The 14,996-nt window shown below is 55.6% G+C and overlaps 1 long non-coding RNA gene across 1 annotated transcript; it reads right to left on the bottom strand.

Moving 5' to 3' along the window:
* Nucleotides 1–776: 776 nt before the first annotated feature.
* On the bottom strand, nt 777–13,035 carry LOC126044366 (uncharacterized). Its single transcript, XR_007507656.1, has 3 exons — nt 12,998–13,035; nt 12,716–12,754; nt 777–803 (listed from the first exon to the last, which is right to left on the bottom strand). It is a non-coding gene; the product is annotated as an uncharacterized LOC126044366 (long non-coding RNA).
* Nucleotides 13,036–14,996: the final 1,961 nt, after the last annotated feature.

The following is a 14,996-nucleotide window of genomic DNA, read 5'->3' as shown; positions in this document are numbered from 1 at the left end:
CCACGCACACCACACAAAACATAGCAACGAGGCAATCCAAAGAGAGAGAGAAAACTCTCGACAAGAAGAATGACTCCTGGACGGGAGCTGCCAGCCGGCAAGATGACCTACAGTGTCCAAGACCACGAAGCCAGGAGCCTTGATGACAGCCCCGAAGAAGAAGAGGCAAAAGGAATGGCCCATTACAAGATGGTACCGTCACGACCGAGATCATGGACGCGCAAGAAGCCTGTCATCAAGACCTAGGAACAGCAAGGGGCGGAGAAGAACTCCCGTCCCGAGACAACGCACGGCTAGAGAGCAGAGCTGACAAAGCAGCCCACAAGAGCGCCGCAGAAGAGAACCAGCAGAAACCTTCCGACGCCGATCCACGCTTCAGACCTCCAAGCGCAAGAAAAGCAGCACCTGATTAGCACGGTGCCTATGAACAATGCCATACAAGACGCGAGGGACTGATGCCAAATCACACGGGACGCTCCCCGAGGGCAAAGACTGATGACGGCGTTGAGACCCGAACAAGGTTGAAGGCACACAAGACAGAGTACACAAACTACACACGACCACAGACACAGACCGGAACTGCCCTGCCCAGCATGCGCTGCTCTAGAGCTGAAAAGTGACGCGCTCCCTTCGCCTGCCCAGAGGACTGCTCCTGCCCTCCTACTCTACTTTAAAACCACTACCAGCACTTCCCCGCTCTGTCCCTCCCTCCCTCCCGGCCGCTCCCCAGCCCATGTCCCTCACCTTACCTTTCAGAAGGCCAAGGGTACAAATCCAGCCTCCGCACAACTGACATCGGCTAACTGGGACCATCTGGCAGTCGGCAGGTTCCTCTTCCTCATCTGCATTGAAGACAGTCAAAAAAAACCAAACCACCACCAACACAACCAGAAGAGGCAGCAAGTAACCCATCAGCCAACACCAGGTACTTTCCCAACAGCCCACTTCATCACACACACACCACAGTGTTATGCCTACCTGCTCTTTCCAGGGTCACCCCCTGCAGCCATCATCTCTCAGGGTACCTGACAAAGCAAGACACACAGAATTAGCACAGCCCGCGCAAGAAGGCACCGACCCCACGCTCCTCCTAACACACAGCTCGCCTACAACACTCGTCCCATTCCAAAGCTGGCCCGCGCAGTGCCTGCAAAACAAAAGGTAAAGAATCAAATGAGCAACCACCTAATACTTTGATATTCAACACGGACCCAGCCGACAACCACCTCACCTCCTCAGGCTGTACATTGCCCTGCGTCTTCACCCCTCTGAGGTTACATGCACCACCTGGAAAAAACAGAGATGCATGCCGAGAGGCTGCCCGAAACTGCGGCATGCCCGGTCTGATTCGCAACTCCCTCTCCCTTATCTTGGCTGCTCAACCACCCCGCTCTGTCATCAAGAAATTTCCAGGTCAAGGCATGCGTACCATCTGCAAAAAACACAAACGAGATGCTTTCAACTTTGCCAACAATACAACACCCCCAGAAGAACAGTTCCTTTAACCCAGCAGTCAGGACTCACCTTGCCCGAGTCACCTCTGCTACCCATGGCCCGCTTCGCTCCTTGCAAGAGCAAGATAGCCTCCAGAACAGAAGGTAAATGCTGAACCGGGCAGCCCCATAATACTTTGCTATTCAACACCGACCCGACCGACGACCACCTCACCTTCTCAGACCAGCATGTAGCTTAGGAGGAGACCTTACAGTGCACTTCACGGTACATAAAGTGTGCCCATAAGAAACCTGCAGAGGGACTTTTTACAAGGCTGTACAGCCATACGACAAGGCGGTAACGACTTTAGTCCTAAAGAGGGTACATTTAGTTTAGGCATGAGAAAGACGTTTCTCACTAGGGGTGGCGAGGCACTGGAACACGTTGCCCAGAGAACCTGCGGGTGCTCCCTCCCTGGAAACATTCAAGGCCATGTCAAATGGGGCTTTTAGCAACCTGGTCTCACAGAAGGTGTCCCCTTGAGGGAAGGGGAGTTGAACTAGAGGATCTTTATGGTGCCTTCCAAACCATTCTATGATTCTATGACATTCAAATCCCACTGTAAAACTCCTCTGAGAAGGCCTGGTCAACCCTCCTCCCTTTCCCAGCAGTCGCAAAACTTAAGAAACCCCTTTTCTTCTCCTCAACACTCAGGAAAGGAACCCCACTGCTTCCTGACATCTCCTGCCCTCAATCAGCACTCCTGAACCCCCTTGAGTGCCTACTCCTCAGGAGCCACTCTTCTGAGCCACATCCCAAATTCTGGGGGCATCCCCTAACCTACAGCTTCAGAGAGACTCTGAGCTCTGCTCCATGCCCACAAAATAAAGTCAAGTCCCAAGGCTTGTAATCTATGAGGGGCCTGCCACCAGCTGCAAGGATTCTAGGGACAACTTGGCATTCTGTGGGCAATGAGGAAAGGCCATGAGGCATCCCAGACCCTGAAAAGCCATTCTGCCTCACGGCCCTGCTGCTTTCTTCAGTAGTACTAAAACTCCATATACAAATACATACAAGATGCTCACCCTAACCCCTGCTAAACAACATCACGATCATTCCTCTTAAGACAGATATCATCAACTGACACAGTATACAGCAGAACTGGTGAAAAAACAAGGTTCCATTTTCATTACAGTTGGAAATACCAGGAAAACACAATGCATCAATTAAAAAAAAAAAACAGAGAAAAGAAAACAAACAAAGCCTACTATGAAACCATCTTTCTACCCCTGAACACTCAAAACAAAACTACAGACCTGAACAAAAGAAAGAAAAAAAAAAAGCTGCATACAAGTGTTACTTTCTAGCACACATGCTGCTGAACCTTGACTGGTCCTCAAGCTCTTACCTCAGGCAGACACCGCTTCCCCAAAGGGCTGAGCCAACTCAAAAGCTGCAAAGCACTCAAGGAAGAGCTGAACACCAACACCAGAGAAACCCAGAGGCACAATGAGCTCCCCCAGCAGAGGCTGTGGCTCAAATCCCCACGAGGCCCCGCCCACCACCCTTAGCACAATCACCTGGGAAAGGGGAAGGGCAAACCACCAGAAGTTATAGACTCAGCTGCAGGGGCAGCAGCACTGTTCTCACCTGCCTTAAATTTACAGCAATTGAGACCCTGAACAGAGAAAGTAACCCCCCCAGGAAATTGCATTACTCCTACTCCTGTGCTACAGCTACACCTATTGCATCAGCAATGGGACCAGGTCAGGAATTAAACTTCACTTGTCTGGGAGGTAGATAAAAAACCCATAGATGGCCTTCTAAATTAGGTAGATGACCTTCTAAACAAGGGATGCTTTCAACTCAGCCAACAACAGGACACTTTAAAGGAACAGTTCCTTTAACCCAGCAGTCACGACTCGCCTTACCCGAGTCACCTCCGCTACCCATGGCCCGCTTCGCTCCTTGCTTGCGACCTTCCACATACAAGAAAACAAGAACCCACTCAGCTAGTCCTAGTGCCACCAGCCACATATTCCGTCCGATTCCTCTCACGGACCCATCTTCTTATGCTCCGCTCCCCTCCTCCGTCACACACAGCTTATCCCTCGGCATCTGAAAAAAATCCCATATTGAAAGAGTCACCTGGCTGCAGAGCAAGAGCTTCAGAATTCCAGAGGTCTTGATTCCATCTACGAAGACCATCTGGAGTGCAACTACAGCCTGCCCTGTGAGAAAAAAAAAAAATAAGAAAAGGCCAAAACTTTAAGCCTTTCCCATGCAAGACCTAAGACCTCAGAGACTCAAATCTGCTTCATTAAACCTCAACAGCCCACACCACACAGCTCCAATCACCTCTGTAAAACACTGTCAATTTGGCCATCCAAAAGGCCCACCGACAGCTACCCAATCTCAGATGACTTGACAACCCTTGCCTAAACAATCAAGGCAAATCAATGTTACACCCAGAGACTCCTACAGCTGTTGCACCTAGCCCTGACTCCAGGTCACCGGACAGAGGAGCTCCAAGCCAAACGCACCCACGCATACAACACAAAACGTAGCTACGAGGTGATTGAAAGAGAGAGAGAAAACTCTCGACAAGAAGAATGACTCCCAGACGGGAGCTGCCAGCCGGCAAGATGACCTATGGCGTCCAAGACCACGAAGCCGGGAGCCTCAAAAACGGCCCCAAAGAATAAAAGGCAAAAGGAACGGCCCGTTACACAACGGTACCGTCACGACCGAGATCATGGATGCACAAGCCGCCTGTCATTGAGACCTAGGAAGATCAAGGTGTGGGGAGGAACTCCCATTTCGAGACAACACACGGCTAGAGAGCAGAGCTGACAAAGCAGCCCACAAGAGCACCGCAAAAGAGAACCGGCAGGAACATTCCAATGCCGATCCACGCTTTAGACCTCCAAGAGCAAGAAAAGCGGCACCCGACTGGGACGGTGCCAATCAGGAAGGCCATTCGAAACCCTAGGGACTGCTCCCAAAGCGCACGACACACTCCCCAAGCGCAAAGACCGACGACGGCGTCGAGACCCGAACAATATGGAAGGCACGGAAGACAGACTACGCAAACTACACACCACCACAGACACAGGCCGCAACTGCCCTGCGCGGCACGCGCTGGTCTCGGGCTGAAAAGCGACCCGCTCCCTTCCCCTGCCCACACAGGACGGCTCCTGCCCTCCTACTCTAACTTTGAAACCCCTCCCGGCACATTCCAGCTCTGTCCCTCCCAGCCGCTCCCCAGCCCGCGTCCCTCACCTGACCTTTCAGAGGGCCAAGGGTACGAATCCAGCCCCCGCACAAATCACATGGGCGAACTGGGACCATCCGGCAGTCGCCAGGTACCTCTTCATAGTCTCCAGTGAAGACAGTGAAAAAAACAACCACCACCAACACCAGCACAAGAGGCAGCAAGTAACCCATCAGCCAACACCAGCTACTTTCCCAACAGCCTTCTTCACCACACACACACCACAGTGAAAAAAACAACCACCACCAACACCAGCACAAGAGGCAGCAAGTAACCCATCAGCCAACACCAGCTACTTTGCCAAAAGCCCGCTTCACCAGGCCCACGGAAGTGTTACGCTTACCTGCTCTTTCCAGGGTCACACCCTGCAGCCATCTTCTCTCAGGGTACCTGACAAAGGAAGATGCACAGAATTAGCACAGCCCTCGTGAGAAGGCACCAGCCCCACGCTCCTCCGCCCTAAGGCGCAGGCCGCCTCAGACGCTCGTGCCATTCCAACGATGGCCCGTGCAGCGCCTGCAAAACAAAAGGGAAACGCTTAACTGAGCAACCACCCAATACCTCGATATTCAACACGGACCCAGCCCCCACCCACCTCACCTCCTCAGACCGCACATCAGCCTGCGCCTCCACCCCAACCCTGACATAACTCCTTAACCCTAAGCTCTAATCCTAAACTGACAACCTAATCCTAACCCCTTGACAGCTGACCTGTGACTGTTGACCCCTGACCTCCATGAAGTCTGGCCCTACGCAGGCACTGTGAGCTTTGACCACTGACCATGCTGACCTTAGACCTTGACCCCATGACATTTGGCCACCTCCCCCACACGCTCCTATTGCTGTTCCACCTGCCCCTCTACTCTAGATCCCCGGGCAGAGCAGCTCCAAGCCAAACACGCTCATGCACGCAACACACACAACGCAACAAGTACCAACGAGGTGATCCAAAGAGAGAGAGAAAACTCTCGGCAAGAATAATGACTCCCGGACGGGAGTTGCCAGCCGGCAATACGACCTACGGCGGCCAAGACCACGAAGCCGAGAGCCTCTAAGACGGCCCCAAAGAAGAGACAAAAAGAAAGGCCCGTTACAAGATGGTACCGTCACAACCGAGATCGTGGACGCATAAGAAGCCAGTCATCATGACCTAGGAACGTCAAGGGGCTGGGAAGACCTCCCCTTCTGAGACAACGCACAGCTAGAGAGCAGAGCTGCCAAAGCAGCCCAGAAGAGCACCACCAAAGAGAACCGGCAGGCACCTTCCAACGCCGATCCACGCTTCTGACCTCCGAGCGTAAGAAAAGCAGCACCCGACTGGCACAGTGCTGATGATTAAGGCCATTCGAAACCCTAGGGACAGCTGCCAAAGCGCACGCCACGCTCCCCGAGGGCAAAGACTGACGAGGGCTTCGAGACCCGAACAAGGTCAAGGCACACGACTACGCAAACTACGAACCGCCACAGACACAGGCCGGAACTGCCCTGCCCGGCACACGCTGGTCTCGGGCTGAAAAGCAACCCGCTCCCTTCCCCTGCCCACACAGGACTGCTCCTGCACTCCTACTCTAACTTCTATAAACCCCTCCCGGACGCTCCCCGGCCCGCGTCCCTCACCTTACCTTTCAGAGGGCCGAGGGTACTAATCCAGCCTCCGCACAAATCACATGGGCAAACTGCGAACGTCCGGCAGTCGCCAGGTTCCTCTTCAGCACCTGCAGTGAAGACAGTGAAAAAAACAACCACCACCAACACAAGCCGAAGAGGCAGCAAATAACCCATCAGCCAACACCAGCTACTTTGCCAAAAGCCCACTTCATCACACACACACACCACAGTGTTATGCTTACCTGCTCTTTCCACGGTCACCCCCTGCAGCCATCTTCTCTCAGGATACCTGAGAAAGCAAGACGCACAGAATTAGCACAGCCCTCGTGAGAAGGCACCGGCCCCACGCTCCTCCGCCCTAAGCCGCAGGTCGCCTCAAACGTTCGTCCCTTTCCAACGATGGCCCGCGCAGCGCCTGCAAAACAAAAGGGAAACGCTTAACTGAGCAACCAGCTAATACCTCGATATTTAACATGGACCCAGCCCACACCCACCTCACCTCCTCAGACCACACATGGGCCTGCAGCTCCACCCCAACCCTGACGTGACACCCTAACCCTAAACTCTAATCCTAAACTGACAACCTAATCCTAACCCCTTGACAGGTGACCTGTGACCGTTGACCCCAGACCCCCATGAAGTCTGGCCCTAGGCAGGCACTGTGAGCTGTGACCACTGACCATGCTGACCTTTGACCCTGACCCCGTGACATTTGACCACCTCTCCCATATGCTCCTATTGCTGTTGCACCTACCCCTGACTCCAGATCCCCGGGCAGAGCAGCTCCAAGCCAAACGCGCCCACGCACACCACGCAAAACATAGCAACGAGGCGATTCAAAGAGAGAGAAAACTCTCTGCAAGAAGAATGACTCCCAGACAGGACCTGCCAGCCGGCAAGATGACCTACAGCGGCGAAGACCACGAAGCCAGGAGCCTCGACGACGGCCCCGAAGAAGAAGAGGCAAAAGGAACTGCCCGTTACAAGATGGTACCGTCAAAACCGAGATCGTGGACGCGCAAGAAGCCTGTCATCAAGACCTAGGAACATCAAGGTGCGGGGAAGAAGTCGTGTTCCGAGACAACGCACGGCTAGAGAGCAGAGCTGCCAAAGCAGCCCACAAGAGCGCCGCCAAAGAGAACCGGCTGGCACCTTCCGACGCCGATCCACGCTTTAGACCTCCGAGCGCAAGAAAAGCGGCACCCGTCTGGGACGATGCCGATGAGTAAGGCCGTTCGAAACCCTAGGGACTGCTGCCAAAGCGCACGCCACGCTCCCCGAGGGCAAAGACCGACGACGGCGTCGAGACCCGAACAAGGTCGAAGGCACACAAGACAGACTACACAAACTATGCACCACCACAGACACAGGCCGGAACTGCCCTGCCCGGCACACGCTGGTCTCGGGCTGAAAAGCGTACCGCTCCTTTCACCTGCCCACGGAAGACGGCTACTGCCCTCCTCCTCTAACATTAAAACCCCTCCCGCCACTTCCCAGCTCTGTCCCTCCCTCCCGCTCGCCAGCCCGCGTCCCTCACCTTACCTTTCAGAGGGCCAAGGGTACGAATCAAGCCTCCGCACAAATCACATGGGCGAACTGGGACCGTCCGGCAGTCGCCAGGTTCCTCTTCATCATCTGCAGTGAAGACGGTGAAAAAAACAACCGCCACCTACACCAGCAGAAGAGGCAGCAAGTAACCCGTCAGCCAACACCAGCTACTTTACCAAAAGCCCACTTCATCACACACACACACCACAGTGTTATGCTTACCTGCTCTTCCAGGGTCACAGCCTGCGGCCATCTTCTCTCAAGGTACCTGAGAAAGCAAGACGCACAGAATTAGCACAACCCTCGCGAGAAGGCACCGGCCCCACGCTCCTCCGCCCTAAGGCGCAGGTCGCCTCAGACGCTCGTCCCGTTCCAACGATGGCCCGCGCAGCGCCTGCAAGACAAAAGGGAAACGCTTAACTGAGCAACCACCCAATACCTCGATGTTCAACACGGACCCAGCCCACACCCACCTCACCTCCTCAGACCGCACATGGGCCTGCGGCTCCACCCCAACCCTGATGTGACACCCTAACCCTAAGCTCTAATCCTAAACTGACAACCTAATCCTAACCCCTTGACAGCTGACCTGTGACTGTTGACCCCAGACCCCCATGAAGTCTGGCCCTAGGCAGGCACTGTGAGCTTTGACCACTGACCATGCTGACCTTAGACCTTGACCCCGTGACATTTGACCACCTCTCCCATACGCTCCTATTGCTGTTGCACCTACCCCTGACTCCAGATCCCCGGGCAGAGCAGCTCCAAGCCAAACGCGCCCACGCACACCACGCAAAACATAGCAACGAGGCGATTCAAAGAGAGAGAAAACTCTCCGCAAGAAGAATGACTCCCAGACAGGACCTGCCAGCCGGCAAGATGACCTACGGCGGCCAAGACCACGAAGCCAGGAGCCTCGACGACGGCCCCGAAGAAGAAGAGGCAAAAGGAACTGCCCGTTACAAGATGGTACCGTCAAAACCGAGATAGTGGACGCGCAAGAAGCCTGTCATCATGACCTAGGAACGTCAAGGGGCGGGGAAGACCTCCCCTTCCGAGACAACGCACGGCTAGAGAGCAGAGCTGACAAAGCAGCCCACAAGAGCGCCGCCAAAGAGAACCGGCGGGCACCTTCAAACGCCGATCCACGCTTTAGACCTCCGAGCGCAAGAAAAGCGGCACCCGACTGGCACGGTGCAGATGAGTAAGGCCATTCGAGAACCTAGGGACTGCTCCCAAAGCGCACGCCACGCTCCCCGAGCGCAAAGACCGACGACGGCGTCGAGACCCGAACAAGGTCAAAGGCACACCAGACACACTACACACCGCCACAGACACAGGCCGGAACTGCCCTGCCCGGCACGCGCTGGTCTCGGGCTGAAAAGCGACCCGCTCCATTAAACCTTACCAAACAGAACAGTTCCTGCCTTCCTCCTCGAACTTTGAAACCCCCCCCGGCACTTCCCAGCTCTGTCCCTCCCTCCCGGCCGCTCGCCAGCCCGCGTCCCGCACGTTAACTTTCAGAGGGCCGAGGGCACGAATCCAGCCCCCGCACAAATCACATGGGCGAATTGGGACCGTCCGGCAGTCGCCAGGTTCCTCTTCAGCACCTGCAGTGAAGACAGTGAAAAAAACAACCACCACCAACACAAGCAGAAGAGGCAGCAAATAACCCATCAGCCAACACCAGCTACTTTCCCAACAGCCCACATCATCACACACACACCACAGTGAAAAAAACAACTACCACCAAAACAAGCAGAAGAGGCAGCAAGTAACCCGTCAGCCAACACCAGCTACTTTGCCAAAAGCCCACTTCATCACACACACACACCACAGTGTTATGCTTACCTGCTCTTTCCAGGGTCAGCCCCTGCGGCCATCTTCTCTCAGGGTACCTGAGAAAGCAAGACGCACAGAATTAGCACAGCCCTCGTGAGAAGGCACCGGCCCCACGCTCCTCCGCCCTAAGCCGCAGGTCGCCTCAGACGCTCGTCCCGTTCCAACGATGGCCCGCGCAGCGCCTGCAAAACAAAAGGGAAACGCTTAACTGAGCAACCAGCTAATACCTCGATATTTAACATGGACCCAGCCCACACCCACCTCACCTCCTCAGACCGCACATGGGCCTGCGCCTCCACCCCAACCCTGACATGACACCCTAACCCTAAGCTCTAAACCTAAACTGACAACCTAATCCTAACCCTTTGACAGCTGACCCATGACTGTTGACCCCCATGAAGTTTGGCCCTAGGCACTGTGAGCTTTGACCACTGACCATGCTGACCTTAGACCTTGACCCCATGACATTTGGCCACCTCCCCCATAAGCTCCTATTGCTGTTGCACCTACCCCTGACTCCAGATCCCCGGGCAGAGCAGCTCCAAGCCAAACGCACGCAACACACACAACGCAAAACGTACCAACGAGGTGATCCAAAGAGAGACAGAAAACTCTCAGCAAGAAGAATGACTCCCGGATAGGGGTTGGCAGCCAGCAAGATCACCTACGGCAGCCAAGACCACAAAGCCAGGAGCCTCTACGACGGCCCCGAAGAAGAGGAGGCAAAAAGAAAGGCCCGTTACAAGAAGGTACCATCAAAACCGAGATCTTGGACGCGTAAGAAGCCGGTCATCTTGACCTAGGAACGTCAAGGTGCGGGGAAGAACTCCCATTTCGAGACAACGCACGGCTAGAGAGCAGCGCTGCCAAAGCAGCCAACAAGAGCGCCGCAAAAGAAAACTGGCTGCCACCTTCCGACGCCGATCCACGCTTCTGACCTCCGAGCGCAAGAAAAGCGGCACCCGACTGGGACGGTGCCGATGAGTAAGGCCGTTCGAGACCCTAGGGACTGCTCCCAAATCGCACGCCACGCTCCCCGAGGGCAAAGACCGACAACGGCGTCGAGACCCGAACAAGGTCGAAGGCATGCAAGACAGACTACACAAACTACACGCCACCACAGACACAGGCCGGGACTGCCCTGCGCGGCACGCGCTGGTCTCGGGCTGAAAAGCGACCCGCTCCTTTCACCTGCCCACAGAGGACGGCTCCTGCCCTCCTACTCTAACATTAAAACCCCTCCCGGCACTTCCCAGCTCTGTCCCTCCCTCCCTCCCGGCCGCACCCCAGCCCGCGTCCCTCAACTTGCCTTTCAGAGGGCCGAGGTAACGAATCCAGCCTCCGCACAAATCACATGGGCGAACTGGGACCGTCCGGCAGTCGCCAGGTTCCTCTTCAGCACCTGCAGTGAAGACAGTGAAAAAAACAACCACCACCAACACAAGCAGAAGAGGCAGCAAATAACCCATCAGCCAACACCAGCTACTTTCCCAACAGCCCACATCATCACACACACACCACAGTGAAAAAAACAACTACCACCAACACAAGCAGAAGAGGCAGCAAGTAACCCGTCAGCCAACACCAGCTACTTTGCCAAAAGCCCACTTCATCACACACACACACACCACAGTGTTATGCTTACCTGCTCTTTCCAGGGTCACCCCCTGCGGCCATCTTCTCTCAGGGTACCTGAGAAAGCAAGACGCACAGAATTAGCACAGCCCTCGTGAGAAGGCACCGGCCCCACGCTCCTCCGCCCTAAGCCGCAGGTCGCCTCAGACGCTCGTCCCGTTCCAACGATGGCCCGCGCAGCGCCTGCAAAACAAAAGGGAAACGCTTAACTGAGCAACCAGCTAATACCTCGATATTTAACACGGACCCAGCCCACACCCACCTCACCTCCTCAGACCGCACATGGGCCTGCAGCTCCACCCCAACCCTGACATGACACCCTAACCCTAAACTCTAATCCTAAACTGACAACCTAATCCTAACCCCTTGACAGCTGACCTGTGACCGTTGACCCCAGACCCCCATGAAGTCTGGCCCTAGGCAGGCACTGTGAGCTTTGACCACTGACCATGCTGACCTTTGACCCTGACCCCGTGACATTTGACCACCTCCCCCATACGCTCCTATTGCTGTTGCACCTACCCCTGACTCCAGATCCCCGGGCAGAGCAGCTCCAAGCCAAACACGCCCACGCACACCACGCAAAACATAGCAACGAGGCGATTCAAAGAGAGAGAGAAAACTCTCCGCAAGAAGAATGACTCCCGGACAGGACCTGCCAGCCGGCAAGATGACCTACGGCGGCGAAGACCACGAAGCCAGGAGCCTCGACTACGGCCCTGAAGAAGAAGAGGCAAAAGGAACGGCCCGTTACAAGATGGTACCGTCAAAACCGAGATCGTGGACGCGCAAGAAGCCTGTCATCAAGACCTAGGAACATCAAGGTGCGGGGAAGAACTCCCGTTCCGAGACAACGCACGGCTAGAGAGCAGAGCTGCCAAAGCAGCCCACAAGAGCGCCGCAAAAGAGAACCGACAGGAACCTTCCGACGCCGATCCACGCTTTAGACCTCCGAGCGCAAGAAAAGCGGCACCCGACTGGGACGATGCCGATGAGTAAGGCCGTTCGAAACCCTAGGGACTGCTGCCAAAGCGCACGCCACGCTCCCCGAGGGCAAAGACCGACGACGGCGTCGAGACCCGAACAAGGTCGAAGGCACACAAGACAGACTACACAAACTACACACCACCACAGACACAGGCCGGAACTGCCCTGCCCGGCACGCGCTGGTCTCGGGCTGAAAAGCGACCCGCTCCCTTCACCTGCCCACAGAGGACGGCTCCTGCCCTCCTACTCTAACATTAAAACCCCTCCCGGCACTTCCCAGCTCTGTCCCTCCCTCCCTCCCGGCCGCTCCTCGGCCCGCATCCCTCACCTTACCTTTCTGAGGGCCGAGGGTACGAATCCAGCCTCCGCACAAATCACATGGGTGACCTGGGACCGTCCGGCAGTCGCCAGGTTCCTCTTCATCATCTGCAGTGAAGACGGTGAAAAAAACAACCGCCACCAACACCAGCAGAAGAGGCAGCAAATAACCCATCAGCCAACACCAGCTACTTTGCCAAAAGCCCACTTCATCACACACGGGCCACAGTGAAAAAAACAACCACCACCAACACAACCAGAAGAGGCAGCAAGTAACCCATCAGCCAACACCAGCTACTTTGCCAAAAGCCCACTTCATCACACACACACACACCACAGTGTTATGCTTACCTGCTCTTTCCAGGGTCACACCCTGCAGCCATCATCTCAGGGTACCTGACAAAGCAAGACGCATAGAATTAGCACAGCACTCGCGAGAAGGCACCGGCCCCACGCTCCTCCGCCCTAAGGCGCAGCTCGCCTCAAACGTTCGTCCCGTTCCAACAATTGTTTTGCAGGCGCTGCGCGGGCCAAAGGGAAACACTTAACTGAGCAACCACCCAATACCTCAATATTCAACACGGACCCAGCCCACACCCACCTCACCTCCTCAGACCGCACATGGGCCTGCGCCTCCACCCCAACCCTGACATAACTCCCTAACCCTAAGATCTAATCCTAAACTGACAACCTAATCCTAACCCCTCGACAGCTGACCTGTGACTGTTGACCCCAGACCCCCATGAAGTCTGGCCCTAGGCAGGCACTGTGAGCTTTGACCACTGACCATGCTGACCTCAGACCTTGACCCCATGACATTTGGCCACCTCCCCCACACGGTCCTATTGCTGTTGCACCTACCCCTCTACTCTAGATCTCCGGGCAGAGCAGCTCCAAGCCAAACGCGCTCACGCACGCAACACACACAACGCAACAAGTACCAACGAGGTGATCCAAAGAGAGAGACAAAACTCTCCACAAGAAAAATGACTCCCAGACGGGAGTTGCCAGCCGGCAAGACGACCTACGGCGGCCAAGACCACGAAGCCAGGAGCCTCGACGACGGCCGCGAAGAAGAGGCAAAAGGAACGGCCCATTACAAGACGGTACCGTCAAAATCAAGATCGTGGACGCACAAGAAGCCGGTCATCAAGACCTAGGAACGTAAAGAGGCAGGGAAGAACGCCCGTTCCGAGACAACGCACGGCTAGAGAGCAGAGCTGACAAAGCAGCCCACAAGAGCGCCACCAAAGAGAACCGGCAGGCACCTTCCGACACCGATCCACGCTTTAGACCTCCGAGCGCAAGAAAAGCGGCACCCGACTGGCACAGTGCCGATGATTTAGGCCGTTCGAAACCCTAGGGACTGCTCCCAAAGTGCACGCCACGCTCCCCGAGGGCAAAGACCGACGACGGCGTCGAGACCCGAACGAGGTCAAAGCACACAAGACAGACTACACAAACTATGCACCACCACAGACACAGGCCGGAACTGCCCTGCCCGGCACACGCTGGTCTCGGGCTGAAAAGCGTACCGCTCCTTTCACCTGCCCACGGAAGACAGCTACTGCCCTCCTCCTCTAACATTAAAACCCCTCCCGCCACTTCCCAGCTCTGTCCCTCCCTCCCTCCCTCCCGCTCGCCAGCCCTCGTCCCTCACCTTACCTTTCAGAGGGCCAAGGGTACGAATCAAGCCTCCGCACAAATCACATCGGCGAACTGGGACCGTCCGGCAGTCGCCAGGTTCCTCTTCATCATCTGCAGTGAAGACGGTGAAAAAAACAACCGCCACCTACACCAGCAGAAGAGGCAGCAAGTAACCCGTCAGCCAACACCAGCTACTTTACCAAAAGCCCACTTCATCACACACACACACCACAGTGTTATGCTTACCTGCTCTTCCAGGGTCACAGCCTGCGGCCATCTTCTCTCAAGGTACCTGAGAAAGCAAGACGCACAGAATTAGCACAACCCTCGCGAGAAGGCACCGGCCCCACGCTCCTCCGCCCTAAGGCGCAGCTCGCCTCAGACGCTCGTCCCGTTCCAACGATGGCCCGTGCAGCGCCTGCAAGACAAAAGGGAAACGCTTAACTGAGCAACCACCCAATACCTCGATGTTCAACACGGACCCAGCCCACACCCACCTCACCTCCTCAGACCGCACATGGGCCTGCGGCTCCACCCCAACCCTGATGTGACACCCTAACCCTAAGCTCTAATCCTAAACTGACAACCTAATCCTAACCCCTTGACAGCTGACCTGTGACTGTTGACCCCAGACCCCCATGAAGTCTGGCCCTAGGCAGGCACTGTGAGCTTTGACCACTGACCATGCTGACCTTAGACCTTG

This window comes from Accipiter gentilis, chromosome 11 (genome assembly GCF_929443795.1).
Source record: "Accipiter gentilis chromosome 11, bAccGen1.1, whole genome shotgun sequence".
NCBI lineage: Eukaryota > Metazoa > Chordata > Aves > Accipitriformes > Accipitridae > Astur > Astur gentilis.
Note: the sequence above shows the minus strand (reverse complement) of the source record. Positions and strands in the feature narration are given on the sequence as shown.